The sequence below is a fragment of the Bactrocera neohumeralis genome, chromosome 6, assembly GCF_024586455.1.
Source record: "Bactrocera neohumeralis isolate Rockhampton chromosome 6, APGP_CSIRO_Bneo_wtdbg2-racon-allhic-juicebox.fasta_v2, whole genome shotgun sequence".
Lineage (NCBI taxonomy): Eukaryota > Metazoa > Arthropoda > Insecta > Diptera > Tephritidae > Bactrocera > Bactrocera neohumeralis.
Window position 1 is genome coordinate 18,525,008 of NC_065923.1, and position 16,630 is coordinate 18,541,637.

Sequence of the window (16,630 nt, forward strand, 5' to 3'; positions counted from 1 at the left end):
AAGAACATTCTTTGGCATTTATTTTTTGAATATTATCTTTTCGAAATGTTGGCCGCAGCTACGTCTCAGATGGTCAATCCGTTGAATCCAATTTTCGATGACTCGCTCATACATTTCGACTGGTAACTGGCGAATTACACACGTGATGTTTTGCTCCAAGACCTGAATCAAAGCGGGATTGTCCGCATAGATTTTAGACTTTACATATCGCCACAGGAAAAGCCTAACGGTGTGATATCATACGATCTTCGTGGCCAATCGACCGGCTCAAAACCTGAAGTTATCTGCTCACCGAAGAGATCTCTCAATGAATTCATAGGCATTAGAGAGACGGCTATCGTGGCGCGTTAATGGTCGTAATAGACGTTACGTTCTCCCCTGCATAATTTTTGAAGAAATAATGAACGACCAAACCGTTGTTTTATCCTGCATGAAATGGCAACTCTTGAATCTCTTCAGGTTGCTCTTCATCCCAAATGCGGCAATTTTGCTTGTTTACATACCCAGTGAGCTACAAATGGGTCTCATCGCTGTACAAAATTTGACTTGATAACGTCGTATCTTCTAGGGACTTATCAAGAGCCCATCGAGGGAAGCGATGTCGCTTACGAAGGTTCAGAGGTTTCAGGTCTTGGAATAAAATTCGTCAAGTAGTTCCATACATATGTCAATCCGAGTTGTTGTGAACGGCGCCGAAAAGTTGGATTTATTTCCATTATTTTCTTAACACTAGCCCACTGTGCAACAATGTTGCTAGATATTGTTTTGCAACATTCAAATGTAAGAGCGTTCAAATCAATCAGTTAGCAGTTGATTTGTTAGCGGTTCTATTGTAATATTTAGAGTAGGCTAAACAACAGACAAAACAAATATTTGCCTGAAATCAAAATACAATGCTTTCATTCAACAAAAATAACTAAAAACACATTAAGTCCATTGCAATTTACTGGGAACCCTATTGAGCACCCACACTTCGGTGCAAATATGTATGTGCCATTGGAGCACATCACACACGCTTACACACACATTTACCTAACTAATTTGCATGTGACTGTTTACCGGCTTTTTTCCACGTCGAGAGAGCGATTGCGAGAGCATTGAAGCAACCAGAGAGCGCTACCATTATGCCGGTTTCAAAGCTTTGCATTTGCATTGACATTATGCTCTCAGCCACAGCGCCAACTCGCCGGCTAAACGTCAGTGAGTTTCGCGCAACAACAAAAACACAAATGCAAACATACAAATGGCAAAAGCAAACGAGTAAATGCAATGTTAAGGGCAAAGCAAAGGCACGTTTTGCCGCCAACAAACATAGCGGCACATACACAAACGAACCATACACTGTCGGCTCTCAAAGCGCGCCGCTGTACGCGCTCCGCAGAGCTCCACTGTGCTCCACAGCGTCTCGCCACATTTTTAACTTTCGCCTTTGCTGTATTTTGCTCAGTTGCGATTTCATATTCGGTTAGTTTGGACGTGTCTAATAAAGTTGGCAATAAATGATAAATTTGCAATAAACAAATGTGTGTCCCATCGACGACTAAGCGTAACTGATTCGTAGGCAATTCAACGTATCTGTGGTCAGACGAATATCGAGTTGCCAACCGGAGAGTTGTGCGTTACGGTCTATTTAGTGTGAAAATTAGGTAATTTCAAATTTCCGGTAACTAGTGTTTTGCGGAAGTAAAACTGGTTGTTTGAAAATATTACAAAAAAAAATTATTAAAAAATTATTCAAGGTGTTTTTTGTCAAAATTTATTTTTTGTGAATTTTTAACATTTTTCGGGCGTGTGTTTTGGTGTTGAATTCAAGATTTTTTAACTCTCAAAATTATTGTTCGGAAAGTGTATGTAAAGTGTTGCAAATTATAAAAAAATAACAATTTGAGTATTCATATTCGAATATAACAACAATAGCAACAAATTAATATTTGTAAATTGAAATAAAAAAGTTTGTGCTCCTGCTTTATGCCGCTTTGGTAGCTGATCTTGGAATTGTTATACAAAAAGGTGAGCTGAAACCGTTTCTAGCGCCATGTTTTTGTTTTTGTTAAATAATTATGCTAAGTAGGCATATAAAAAGTTCTACTATGTTTTTAGCTATACATATGCATCTGCACTGAAACTTGTTATTTATCAGTAGAAAAAGTTGACAAGAATAAAAATTAGAATTCTATAATGATTCTATTTTGCATAAGCGTTCAATTTTTATTCTTTTTATAATTAGTGTTCAAAGTTTAACTATAAAAACAAGAAAAATCAAATAATATCAATTTACTCTGTTGTTGTTGTTTGAAGTTGGTTTCGAAAGATATTAATCGTGTTTGTGTTTATTTAAATTAAAAAACTGCTGTTAGACGATTTAAGAAAATATAAAATAAAACAAAACCTCTGAAAAACATTTCAATCCACAAAGAACAATATTCATATGTATTTATATTTAAATGCCTTTATGGAAAAATAAATTGCAAGTAATGCTTTATTGTCACTATGCGTTTTCATAGGCAATCTTATTATTAGTTACAAAAATAACCGTTATTTACCAGTTATTTTGAATTGTAGATGCAAAAGTGAAGAAATAAATTCTGTTCTTAACATTCGAAGAGTTTTCTTGACTTATGTATTAATTATACTACTCAACAGATCTGAGTGAAAAATTTGCGACTGATGTGCTAAGAGGTCTGTGGGGCATTTGAGGTGTCCTGATTACGAATTTGAGTTCAAAAATTTTCCATCACGTACAGTTATTTTTGTTGTTTTAGTTGTTGTTGTTGTAACGGCACAAAACATTTTTGAAGTAATTTCGACGAGTCGTGCCGAGTTGATAGTCCTTGGTTGAACAAAAATCCAGGTCCTTTCCGGTAAATCAGACCCCACTGCCCTGGGAACGGTGGTAGTTTGATGCCTATACCCCTTGACTAGAACACAAAAAATTCGATTTTTATTATCATTTCCGGTTTTAGCAAACCTAAATTTGCAAGGCTCTAATAACAGAACCGCATAATGACTGTAAACTAGTGCTATCGGTCGTTTAGAATCAAAAAAAGTTTAGAATAAAATAAAAATAATTGTTTGAAATGCAAAGCTTAACATTTTGACTTTCTTCCTTTCATAAATAATTTTTACAGTGCTTACAAAAAATTATAAAACTTTTGTTTTAAGGGGCTAAATCCACTTATATGTCAGAAAAACCGTTTTTTATCATTTATTTTGAAAGTGTAAGTGATCTTCAAGGGACTTCCGAAAAAAGGTATTTTTTGTTTAAAATATCTCAAATCCAAAAACCTAAAACACTTATTGTTGCTAAAATTAATACAAGTAATAATCGAAAGATTTTTATTTTTAACAAAATGGCGATAAAAAATATTTTTATAAATTTAAATAAACAAGTGGATATTTTTATTTTTTATAAATACATATAAACGATTTTATTTTTAATTTTTATATAAAGAAGTGGATATTGATTGTTTCTTTTTAATAAAAAATAGTTTTCGTTTTTATAATATAAATATATTTTTTTTGTAATTTCTAAAATTAAATTGACTTTTTTATTTTTTTTTTTTATAAAAAATATAATTTTTTTTGAGATATTTATAGATAAATAAGTGGTTATTGGATATTTTCAACAGCTATCTCAATTAACGATTAATTAATTTAATTTTTTTACATTAGATTTAATAGAGAAAGCTCGTTAAACGAATTTTTAATTATAGAAAAAATAATAAACAATTTTAATGTTGAAAAATAATTGTAATGTATAATTAAAAAATGTGGCTTTAAAAAAAATTGTTAAAAATTGAAATTGATAGTTTATTATAAATAAAAAAATGTACCGACTTAAGAAATTAAAAAAATAATTTGATAATTTAAATAATTTTTTTAATTTTGTAATTTTGATAATCTTAATAAAAAATAAATTTTAAATATCTTACACCAAAAATCGGTTTCAAAAATTTAAAATAAGTTTTGATACCAAATTTCGGATTAAAAAAAATATAAATCCTTAATATAATATTATTAAAAATTAATAAAAGCAATTTTTTAAGTGAAATTTCAAACATCTTCTTAAAACTAGTATTGAAATAATTAACAATAAGTACAATAAGTTTGGATAATTAAAAATAAATTTTAATCCAAAATTCAGGATTTAAAAAAATGTGAATCCATATTTATTATTAAAAAATCAAAAAAAAACTCTTTTTTCAATTGAAATCTCGAAACTCTTTATTAAAAATAACTTTGAAAGAGCAAATATCATGGTTGAAAACAAAAAAAAAATTTAATCCCAAGTTTATAATTAAAAAGTAATTAAAAAATAAAAAAAAGTATTTTTTTTTTGAAATTAAAATTTAAATTAATTTGCAGTTAAAAAAATATGTATGAAAATATTATTTTCAATTAAAACTTTGTCAAATATTTAAAAAATTCGCTATCCTGGTTCAAACTAAAAATAAAATAAAAAAATAGTTCAATAGTATTATAGTTTGGAATGTTATATTGAGATACAATATGCATAAAAATATATTTAATTTTTTTATATTTAAAATTTTAATGAATTTTTGAAAAATTAAAAATTAGTTGTTCAAAAAAATTATACATTATTCTAAAAAACTCCTGAGTTAAAAATGAACAATAGCAAGATCAATGGTTTAATTTTTCTGGCGCTTTCAGTGTCGAGTGCAACAAACACCGCCTTCTACACTCTGCAAGTTCAGCATTTGCTGTCAAAACCAAAATAAGTATTAGCAATTCAAACAAAAATAAACGAAAAAGTAAATCCCATTTGCTAAAAAGATTATGATTGAATGCATTAACATTTATAAGCAAGCAGATGTATCACTTCCTTCGGTCGCATATATCAGCCGACAACGCCCACCGAGTGTCTCAAAATTTGAGACTAACCGATTAAGCCTTGAAAATAGCAGCATCCTCAGCAGCATTTCGAAAAATACCTGAGTATATTACAAAGCAAAATATAAATGAATGCCATCGTTCACCGGCAATTGCTTAAAAGTGAAATGAAAACAATGAATTCATGAAAGAAGAGTGAAATGAAAATGCAAAAAATAGCAAGCAATAACAAATTCGTGTATAAAACCACCGACTGGCACCTTTGAAACGTGTGTGTGCATACTTCTTTTGTGTAAATGTACTTATATATGTGTATGTGTGCGTGTGTGTAAGAGCGTGTGTGTTTTTGCAGCGCGACGTGCCTTCTCAAAAAGCACAAAATACATTAGAAAATATAAAAATGCGACCAAAGGTAAAATGCGAAAATATTGCATAAAACAAAAGCCGTGAAATGGTAACGACGGCGACGGCGACGACGCTGAGCAATGAGAATATCAACGTGCCGCAAGCAACAGGAGCAACAAAAGCGTTTTGTCTGTCCGCTGTTGCTACTTCTTCTTCTTGTTATTTTTTGTTATTTTTAAGCTTCTTCTTATTTTTAGTGCCTCTTTGCTTTTTACGGTTCGAAATACGAAATAAAATGCTGACAGGCGGAGGAATCTCGCGTGTCACTGCTTAAGTACAATAATAACAACAACGAAAAAGGTGAAGACGTACAATATATTGCTCCTGTGGACCTCAATATATCTATATAAATATATATCTTAATATATACTTACATACATACACATGTACAACAACACATATGTACATATGTACGTATCTGCTTAGTTGCATTCGCTCAAGTGGCAGTATTGTGTTATATAGTATGTAAATGATTTTGTTGTTGCATGAAATGCTGCTGGCAGCGCAATTCAACGCGCAGCGCAGCTCCTTTGCCAATTTAACTGTGAATCTTATTTATTTTTGGCAACGGCCAAAGCGCTGACACACTCGACACTGCAGTCGTCGCATTTGCTGTTGCTGTTGCTGTTGATGATACTATTGGCGTTCTGCTGCACTGCATATATGTATGTATATCTACATACATATATATGTGTATGTGTGATTGTTTTTATAGTACCTTTGCTAAAATTGTTGCTGCTTGTGGAGGCAGCCCGCCAACGGCCTGCACTTATTCCCGATTTTATGACTCTTCAGCTTGCTTCACTATAGAATTTGCGAGTTTTTACTTTTTCTTTGTTTGCTTGCCGCATAGGTGGGAATGTATTTTTGACTAAAATTGACCTGACTTTTGCAATTTTTTGTTGTGTTTTGCTCGTCAACTTTTAGGTATTTTTGCAATTTTTGAGTGTATTTGAATATGGAGAGCGAAGGCAGATTTTGTTATGTGTTATATTTTTGAACAAAAGTTATTTTTTAGAGGAATTTTGGTTTCAAGATATGTTTTTGTTGCTACAATGATGCATGTTTTAGCTGTCTAAACACTTTTGTCAAACCTTATTGCATTGAAATTTTTATAGTTTACCTCCAAACGGAAGAGGTAACGTCTGCTAAATTCTTCGATTGTTGCCTTTGCAGTAAACAACTTTAGATCCTAGTGGAGAACATCGTTTCTCACATAGAATGGGGGCTCCTATGTTGCGCAGAAATTTATCTTGAAAAGCTTGAATTACTTTTAAATTTGAAGTCGATGCACCTCCCCAGATTTGAATGTCATACGTTCAAATTGGCTTAAGTATTACCTTATAAATGAGCAACTTATTCTTCAGACTGAGGTGGGATCTTGGCTTAATGAGCCAGTATAGCTGCGTCAACTTTAATCTTAGCTGAGTTTTTTTACGTGATCTTTCCAAGTTCTTGTCGGTTATAGCCGTCTAAGTGATGTCTCCATCAATAATGAATAAGTTATTTCCAAGTGTGCCTCTTATCAATTGACCATACAAAACCACTTGAGGCCAATTTTTGTCTATACTACTTGTACGGACTTTTCGGTGTTGATGCCAATGTTCCAATTGGTGAGCCACGGTTCTAGACTATTCAATTGCATCTGCAGTTTTCTCGAAGCAGTATTAGGGTGGCAATGATGCTAGTGGTGCAGTATCAGCAGCATAGATTGGCTTTGTAGTGGAGTCAGAGTTTATCACTGGAAAGTCTACTGTATGTATCTAAAAGGTCTCAGCTCCGACTTAGCATCACGGCATCTATGCTTGGCGGACATCAAGGAGACAGCAGAGCCAAACTGATGATTCGGAACAAGCTGTTTGTCTTCCAACACTGGCAAAAGCCTGTATAAAAATATTCCTTCAAATACTTTCGAGATAATGACTAGTAGACTAATTGGTCGACAAGAATTAACCAGATGTTAAGGTTTTCCGGGTTTAAGAATTAAAATAACCGCAGCACATTTCTATTGCGATGTGAAAATGACAAAGTTTGAGCATTCCGTTAAAAAGTTTGGCAATCATGCTGATTACGTTTTCAGGTAGCGCTTTAAGTTCAAACGCATTCATTCTGTCATAGCCTGGTCACTTTTTGTTTACCAATGCTTTGATCCCCTCCTGCACTTCCACAGCATCTAGTTCAGCAATTCCATTCGACAAAAAACATCGTAAAAATTGGTGACTGCCGCATTGCTAGATCCATTACTAAACTCCTTAGGAGTAAACGTGTTTTGGAGGTGTGTGGCAAACACCACGGCTTTCGCTGCATTGATCTTGCATCAATGGTCTCTCTGGTTAAAACTTTGTGGGCATCTAGATATCGGCTTATTGTTTTGTCTAGTCGCATTCCATAGATTGTTTACTGGATCTTCTGGTTTGGCAGCAACCAGAAACGCCTCTAGGGACTTATTGCGCAATTTCCAAAAAAACATGCTTCAGCTCCCTTCTGGCACGAAATGGAAAAAATGAAAATAGGTGTCTCTATTTTCACTCCAGATATGATGATTGGTAAAAGATATATTTTCATGGGCGTTAAGCCACTATTGTGACCAAATTTAAAGCCAAAAACGCAATGATTACCATCGATCCATATCCTTATTCACCACATTTGATTCCATTTGATTTTTTTTATTTCCCGAACTGAAATTTTTGCCCTTCGTGGAACCTGTTTTCAGTCGATCGAAGAGAAAAATTCGCTGAAGGAGCTGAAGGCCATCCCAAAAAGTGCTTATGAAAAGTGTTTCGAAGACTGGAAAAATCGTTGGCAATAGTGTATTACATCTGGGGATTAAATGGAAGGCGACAAAATAAATATTGATGAATAATTAAATATTTTGCGTTTTATTTAAAATTTCCGGGTATTTTTTTGTTTATATAGAAATATGAATAATATATAAACAACAAAATATTATAGTAGACAACATTTTTATACAATATTCATTTGATAACAAGCATCCAAACATAAATACAAAACATAAAGATGAAAACTTAGTAAACACTTTGCAACGCAATGTAGGCAAAAGTAGGCACAAAGCAGGCCAGCGCTAAATAGCGTGCGCTAAAAGCGAAGAAGCAGATTCGGCGCATGGAGCGCTAATTAGGCGGCAAAGCGTAAAGCAAAAGGAAAGACAAACACATAGCAACAACAACAAATGAATGGAATGAAACGTATTTTCAGTTAATTAAAACGAATTGAGGCGAAGCATTGCTGCACCCAACTACTTGCTGTTGTTGTTATCATAGTTGTTGTCACTAATGTTTTTGTTGCTATTGTAGCTGATAATGGCACAGCCAGCACTATTGCCAACAAGGTGTCAGTGTCAAAGCCACTGTCAATTAGATTTTCACTCAAAGTGCCAAATAGAAGCGCCATCCTCATCATCGGCGGCCAGTCAACGCTTGCATTTCGCCGTGGCGAAAGTGGCCAAGGGTCCGCATTCACAAATACAAACAAACACACAATCACACATACATGTACATACATAAGTCAACGATGTCATTGTTTGTATTTCATCAGGTAATGCTGTAATTTCTATTATCATCGCTGCTGATTATCAGCGCAGCTAAGCGAGCAAACAACACGAAGACGGAAGTCACTTCAGGCGGCAGCTTTTGTGAATTAATTCTATTTTCAGCTCATTATATTTGAGAAAGATACTCGCAAACGGCGTTGATTACTCTTTTTAAGTAACAGCAACAACAACAACAACAAGTATAAATGTGTAGCACGCAATGATCCAAAGTTTAGATTCTTAACTGAGAGGGGTAAACTAATGATTTAGACAAATGCGCGGAGCGTGAATTTTCGCTGCGAAACGAAATCTGAAAATTTGGCTATAAATCACTTTAATGAAGGCCGCGTAAAGGCAATCACTTAAGGCGCGAAATGGCAGAAGCAGCTCGAATGACGAAAGAAGCGGAAGAAGTGCGTTCGCGATATATTTCATTTGGGTTTATATGTATGTATATTAGGATCTACGTATGTATATGTGTATGAATGTGGATAAATGCGAATGAGTTTTAATCAAAGGATTATAGTTGTTAACTAAGCTTCAAGATTTATTTCACTTTTAGCTTCTTGAAATATGCAAATTTGTGGACATTGTTAAATGATTTATATACATAGATATACTTAGGGACGAATTCAAATATCAAATTTATATAAACTTACCGGAAAGTTATATATGTAAATGTTAATATCAGAAATAAACATAGTTCCTCTTGGTACTCGTTAGAAGAGACTGTAGGAACATGATTGGAATACTCACTGGTCACAGTCTGGTGACAGCACACGCTTGCAGAATGTAGCTGACAGATCCAGGAGACTACAGGAAATGTCAAAAGCGAGGAAACAGGGAAACAGTGAATCATCATTTTAAGCATTTGAAGGCCCCGCTGTATGACACACTCAAAGTGGTATCGTTAGTGAGGCCACAGAATCTGCTGTCAAGCGTAGAAGTCTTAAAGCATGACTACTCCTCATAGACTTCGTAACGGAATTCTATGTGAACGCAAACTGGCACAGTTTTCTAAACGGAACTCTATGTGGCCTATCTGCGGCTCATTAGCCTACCAGACTAACCTAACTAGCCTACATAAACTCATCAGCCACTTGAAATGAAGCTAAAACATGTAAGGATCATCTCCAGCCCATTTGAAGAAAAATGATGAACACTCAACTAGAAGATTTCAACAGAACTCAATTACTATACAAAGTTATATAATGACTATTTATGACCCTTAGTGGAAACTGAAGCCGCTCGACCTTTCCAAGCGACATTGCTTCGCTCTGTAAGCTCTTTAAAAGTTCCAAGAATATCCGACGTTTTCGAGTCAAATTTTATTCAGCGATGAGACCCATTTTTGTCTCAAATATGTAAACAAGCAGAATTGGCGCATTTGGGACGAAGAACAACCTGAAAAAATTGAAGAGCTGCCATTTCATCCAGACAAATAACGGTTTAGTGTGGTTTGTGGGCCGGTGGAATCCATATTTCTTCAAAACTGATGCTGGTGAGAACATAACCTTTAATGGCGACCGTCATCGCGCCATGATAACCGACTATTTGATGCCTGAAATTGAAGCTCGTGATCTCGGCGACATTTGGTTTCAACAAAACGGCGCCACTTTCCACACATCGCATCAATCAATGGATTTATTGATAGAACACTTCGGTGAGCAGATAATTTCATGGTTCGTCAGTCGATTGGCCACCAAGATCGTGTGATATCACATCGTTAGACTTTTTCCTGTGGGTATATGTAAAGTCTGAAGTCTATGCGAACAATCCCGCTTCGATTCACGCCATAGAGCAAATCATCATGCATGTCATTCGACAGTTACCATTCGAAAGGCTCGAACAAGTCATCGCGGCCAACATTTGAAAGAGATAATATTCAAAGAATAAATACCAAAGAATGTTCTTTTGAATGATTGTAAACTCTTCCCGTTAAATTTGAACTTTCCTTGTTTTTTTCTCTAAAAAAGGAGGGACCTCGAAATGGATCACTCTTTACTAATTATTGGTACTAAGTAGCTCCTAGTTTGGTGTTGTTGTTGTTGGTTAAAAAACATACTCTAGAAAATTGGCAGAACACTGTCGTGTTGACATTCTCTGATCGGATAAAAATCCGGAGCCGTGCTGGAAACGTAAGTTCGACTGTTATGGAAACGTATCATGTACTTTCTTGAATCAATAATTCTTTAGATATATTAAATTTTTTTCTTCGAGAAATAACTGCTATTGAAGCATGTTTAGTAAAGTTGAGTAAACATTTAGAAAAACATTTTTGAAATTCAAAAATTTGTTCATACGATTTACTGGGGGATTATGATCGACTAAAATTGGTTCTGTTTGATAGAACTATCATTTTTTTCACTTATCTTTAGCGTTTAAGTTAACCATATAAGGGTATCTATAAACTTATATATTTATCAGTAATTTATATATACGCATGTATGTATGTTTTCATATCTAATGGTCAATCAGCTGACGCATGTTCCACCGCACAAATCTCCACTGTCCCACATTTTTGTTGTTTAAAACAAAAAAAAAACGAAAATACAATTTAGATACGAAGGCATGCGGCCTTATCAATTAACCACAAAATATACGCAAAAAAATGCAATAAATTTAAACATTTTCCAATCAACACGCAACGATCAACCGAAATATGGGGCGGCGTAACGGTAATTGATCTACTGAGTTGAGTTGCCGCGGCGTAGTGGCTTTTGGGCGTAAATTTTATAGCCGGAAAATCGATTTCATTGACTTAAGTATGGCAAAACGGTAACACACATTCTAATCTAAACGACCTTCGGTGCTGTTGCCCCCGAGAACGAATTGTGTGGACGTGTGGGCGCACAGGTAGGTGAGTGGCAACACTCCACACTTACTCACCCACTCGTACAAGTAGTTGAAGTATATAAGTTCTGGTTGCGCAAGGATGTACGCTGCCACCGAAATCAATGGAAAATATGTTAGACTTGCGTAGCGGTAAATGTTAGGGTAGCTTTTAGCTGGCTGAGTGAGTTTGGGTCTAAACTCCGAAAATATCGCCAAAAGTATAAAATAAGCACAAAAAGAATATTAAATATAAGTATTTTTGTTTTTGCTCGAACGTAGATATATATAATATTTGTAGATGTGTGTACATATTGCATATGCTGAAATGCACAGTCACATGTCACTCTCGTCAAAGCTGCGGCGAAGCCAGTGTTTGCTTGTGACGACTTGTGTACATATGTATGTATATGCACTTTTATTTATAGTTCTATGAATTTATATATACATATTCAGCAGAAATTTCATTTCATCTATATTTAGTTGCTAAAAGCAGTTATTTATAAAAATATGCAAAAGATGAAAGCATAAAAAGGCAACAAAGGTTTCAAGCTATTTTTTGCATTTACATATGTATGTTTGAGTGCAAGTTTTTTGTGGTTGTTGTTCGAATGACGGCTAAAAATGACAACGATAAAATTAGTTTCATTTAAGGATGCCAAAATTGTGCTTTTAAAAGATTATATTTTCGTACTTTGGCATATTAAAAAAATTCGAATTTAAAAAAATTGCTGTTAAAAAGCAAATTTTTTAAAAATTTATTTTAACTCAAATATTTTTCCCTGTGAATTTTTATAAAAAGTTATAAAACTAGAAAAAAAATTAATTATTTTTATTTTGTGTTTTTTTTTTTAATTAATCTTCAATTCTTAAAATTTAATTAATAAAAAAATCAGTAATTAAAAAGCTAATCAATTAATGTTTATAAAAATAGTAAGCGTTTGTACTATTTTTCTCAATTTTATGGCACACGTTTTCTTCCCTTAATTCTTTTATTAATGTTAAAATATTATGCGATTGAAATTTTATATGTACATACATATATTAAAATTATGTTTTTTATTAAAGTCCTAAAAAGTGAAAAACTACAGAAAAAAATTTTAATATTTTCAAATCTAAAAAATTAATTTTTCTCAAAATGTTAAATTTTGTTGCATAGTTTTAAAAAGGGTAGAAAAAAAAACAATTTTTAATATATTCAAATTTAAAAATAGAAAAATTTTAAGTAAGTTTTGTTGCACAGTTTTTAATATTTTCAAATCTAAAAATTTAATTTTTCTCAAAATGTTAAATTTTGTTGCATAGTGTTCTTCATAAAAGTTTTTAAAAGGGTAGAAATAAAAAAAAGCAATTTTCAATATATTCAAATTTAAAAATGGAAACATTTTAAGTTTTGTTGCACAGTGTTCTCTACAAAAGTCCTGAAAAATAAAAAAATACAGAAACTTTTTTTTATATTTTCAAATCTAACTGTACTTTTCTCAAAAAGCTAAATTTTATTGCAAGTATTTTTAATAAAAGTCCTAAAAGTGAAGAAATAAAAAAAAAATTATATTTTCAAATCTAAAAATTAAACTTTTCTCAAAATGTTGAATTTTTTTGCAGTGTTCTGCATAAAAGTCCTAAAAATTAAAAAAAAAAAAACAATTTATAATATTTTCTTAATCTGAAACATGATTTCTTCTCAAAATTTTAGATTTTGTTGCACAGTGTTCTCCTCAAAAGTCCTAAACAGTGCAGAAATACAAAAAAAAAAATTAATATTTTCAAATCTAAAATTTTATTGTTCTCAAATGTAAAATTTTGTTGCACAGTGTTCTCCATGTTTGTATCTAATTTAAAGCTTTCATATGTCGCTAAAAATATCAGCCACATGATGCAGAAAAGTGAGTTCAGTTGTGAAAATATTTACCTATTTCCATCACATTTTTATGACAATTATGACGCATGCAACGGGTTTGTTTTTATTTTTTTGTATTTTTCGCATTTTTGCTGCAAGGTAAACACAACTGTTACAGCAACAGTGTTTTTAACAAACAAGCAAGTGCACAGAAACACACGCACATATATAACTGTAGACACCCACAGCTTCGCGCTGAAACCAGTCAACCAGATTTTCTTGGCCAAGGTTAATCAACAACAAAAAAGAGAAGATGAAAAAAACAAAAAAAAGTTGAAAGGCGAAACTCGACTCAGTGACGTAAAGCAGCATAAAATTAAAACAAACAATTTTAGTTATGTGCGGTATGTCTGGAATGATGAATGGTGAACTGTATATGGACAAATGTGTGTATGTGTGCATAATTAAATATGTAAATATAAATCATATACTAGAAGTAGTTTGCTATGTGCTTATAAGCGATTAGTAAGCGCTGTTTAGTAGTAGTTTTATTTATTTATCATGCTATCGTTCTCAATTTGGTTTTAAACACATTTATTGCTTATCATCAGCACTATCAAAAGTACATTACATACTATGTTTGTTTATATATAGTTTAGTATTTGTTAGACATTATTCTCTGTTTCTATTTTTGTAAAAAGAGTTGAAATTCGTGAGATTTTATTACCTTTTAAGTTTTTTGACTACGATTTTTGCATGTTTGTCACACTGTGCTATTAAAATTTTATCTACAAAGATTTAAAATCGTCTAGCAAAATTTTTTGAGAAATAAACCAAGCTATATATGCAACTAATTTGATCGAAATCGAAGCACAGATACAGCTCTTCTGATTATTTCGACTATTGCGCCACCTTGCGGCTGAAATGTTTACAATATTGCTTCAAATAATTTATTTATATTTTATCCAATAAATAAGCGTAAAAGAACAGAATTTTCACAGTTTTTTAGAAATACACTGAAAAAAATATTTATTTGAAATTTTTTTTTAATATTTTTTTAAATTTTTTTTCTTGGTCAAATAATAAAAAATTACTACAGTTTTTAAAATTTTAAATCAAAATTTTGCATAAAATTAACATAAACTAATTGCCATCTGTAGAAATTTGAGAAAGTCATACGCTGACAAAAATTATATTTTTTAAACTTTTTAGACTTTTATTCAAAACATTACCGTTTCATAGAGTTTTTTGAAAACTTTGAGATACAATTACGCAGATTTCTCATAATTTTAACATAAATTCAACAGTGTTTTCACAATTTTTTTTTAAATGTAGAAAATATTGCGTAATACACTGAAAAAAAAAATTGGTATTTGAGAAAAAAAAATTTTAATGAAATTTTTTTAAAAATATTTTTTAAATGCCTTACTAAAAAACGCATTATAAGAGATTTAATTTTTTATTCATGTTGAATTTTTATATTTATTTATTGAAATTTTTTTTTAAATTTGGTCAAATAGTCTTTTTTAAATTTTTACTTTTTTGTTTGGAAAAAAAAATCCGACAAATAAGACACATGGAAGATGGGTTTTAATTAAATGAGAAACCTCTATATATATTTACTTTGAAGAAAACCGGAGGGGTGATTTAATCGGACGTATGTACATAGGTATGATGGTATGAGAACAAAGTATGATTGTCGTTCAAAACTTATTCGTGATATTAAATTTTCATTTATTACAAGTATTTTAATTATAAAAATGACTCTAAAAATTATATTGAGCATGTAAACGAATCTTTTAAACTCATTTTTAAATATTGTTGAAAATGTTTTTCTTTCAACTTTAATAACTTTCAACATAAAATTTTCCAAAAAAATAAATTTATAATAAAGTAACTATTTTGAGGAAGTTTATATGAAATTTCGCTTATAAATCATGAAAGAACATGCAATTTGAAACTCTTTTGCTTTTTTAAGCAGAAGTTATTCTGAGAAATTTGCATGAATTTAGTAACGTATACGCCCCGTCACACAGTTAACTTACATTAACTGCTTTCAACTTAATATGAATCGGTTTATGTGATAAAAATAGGGCTAATAACAGCATTTACAATAATATTTACGCACATTGCATAACTATCTATAAAAGTACATATGTATGTACTACTATATGTAGTACATGCATTCAAGGGCGTCATTATCTGAATGGCATTACAATAGGCGGCAATTAAACACTTCCACTAAGTGTAAATAAAAGTGGCAAATAAATAAATAAAGTTGTTTTTTTGGTATTATTGCATAAGCATTAGCATAAAAAGTGCACGGCGCCAATGCACATAATGCGGCGCGCTGATAAGATAAGCGAATTGCCATGCAAAAGCGCTCACAAAAACATATGAACATACTTACACACAAACTATTTCGGTATCAACTAATTGCAAACATATTTGTGTGTATATGCATTATTGAGAAATATGCATGCGCTCACTTGCAAGTGCATTTATATATATGTACATATGCAGATATATGTATGTTTGTATGAGAGCGCTCGCGCTTTTGACATGCTCGCTTGCAATCATATTAGCATAGTTATCAACAAAGCCGCCAACTAATCGATGGAATTGAATTGATGGAGTTACATAGACATACGCACACTTACTTACATACATGCATACATAAGTAGATACGTACGTACACACTTCTTTTGAAAGGTTGCGTCATGGCTTGCATTTTGCTTTACTCGTAGATTCGTTGCGCTCGTTTAAATCGAGCGGCGTTGCAGTGTATGGAAATATGTTTAAACACACACATACACCCATACTTAGTTGTGTAAGTTTTTTTGTTGGAATTTAGTAGATGCATTCAAATATTTTACTATTAATTAAATGCCGTTTTTGTGTTAATTGCGCCGTCTGAGTGAAAATTTTCTCTGACATGAAATGCCGCTAATTTTTTCTGCTATAAAATAATTATCTTTATTTGTGATTTATGATACGCAAGATATCTTTTTATAAAAAAAAATTTTACCCTGGCGGGTAAATATTGAATTTGAAGATATATCTGCATTGTTATATACCCAGGTAATATTTAAAAAAAAATATAAAAAGATATATCTATTAAGAAAAAATAGTATTTTTTTCTTTCTTTTAAT

General features: G+C 32.1%; 1 protein-coding gene across 4 annotated transcripts in view; it reads left to right on the forward strand.

Annotated features, from left to right (window-relative positions):
• The first annotated feature begins 1,442 nt into the window (after positions 1 to 1,442).
• Positions 1,443 to 16,630, forward strand: part of LOC126760958 (trichohyalin) — a 184,940-nt gene continuing 169,752 nt past the window's right edge. For all 4 annotated transcript variants that reach the window (XR_007667278.1, XM_050476785.1, XM_050476783.1 and 1 more), the window contains exons 1-2: positions 1,443 to 1,646; positions 1,814 to 2,010. The gene's annotated coding sequence lies outside the window, so the exon portion shown is untranslated. The remainder of the gene's footprint in view (positions 1,647 to 1,813; positions 2,011 to 16,630) is intronic.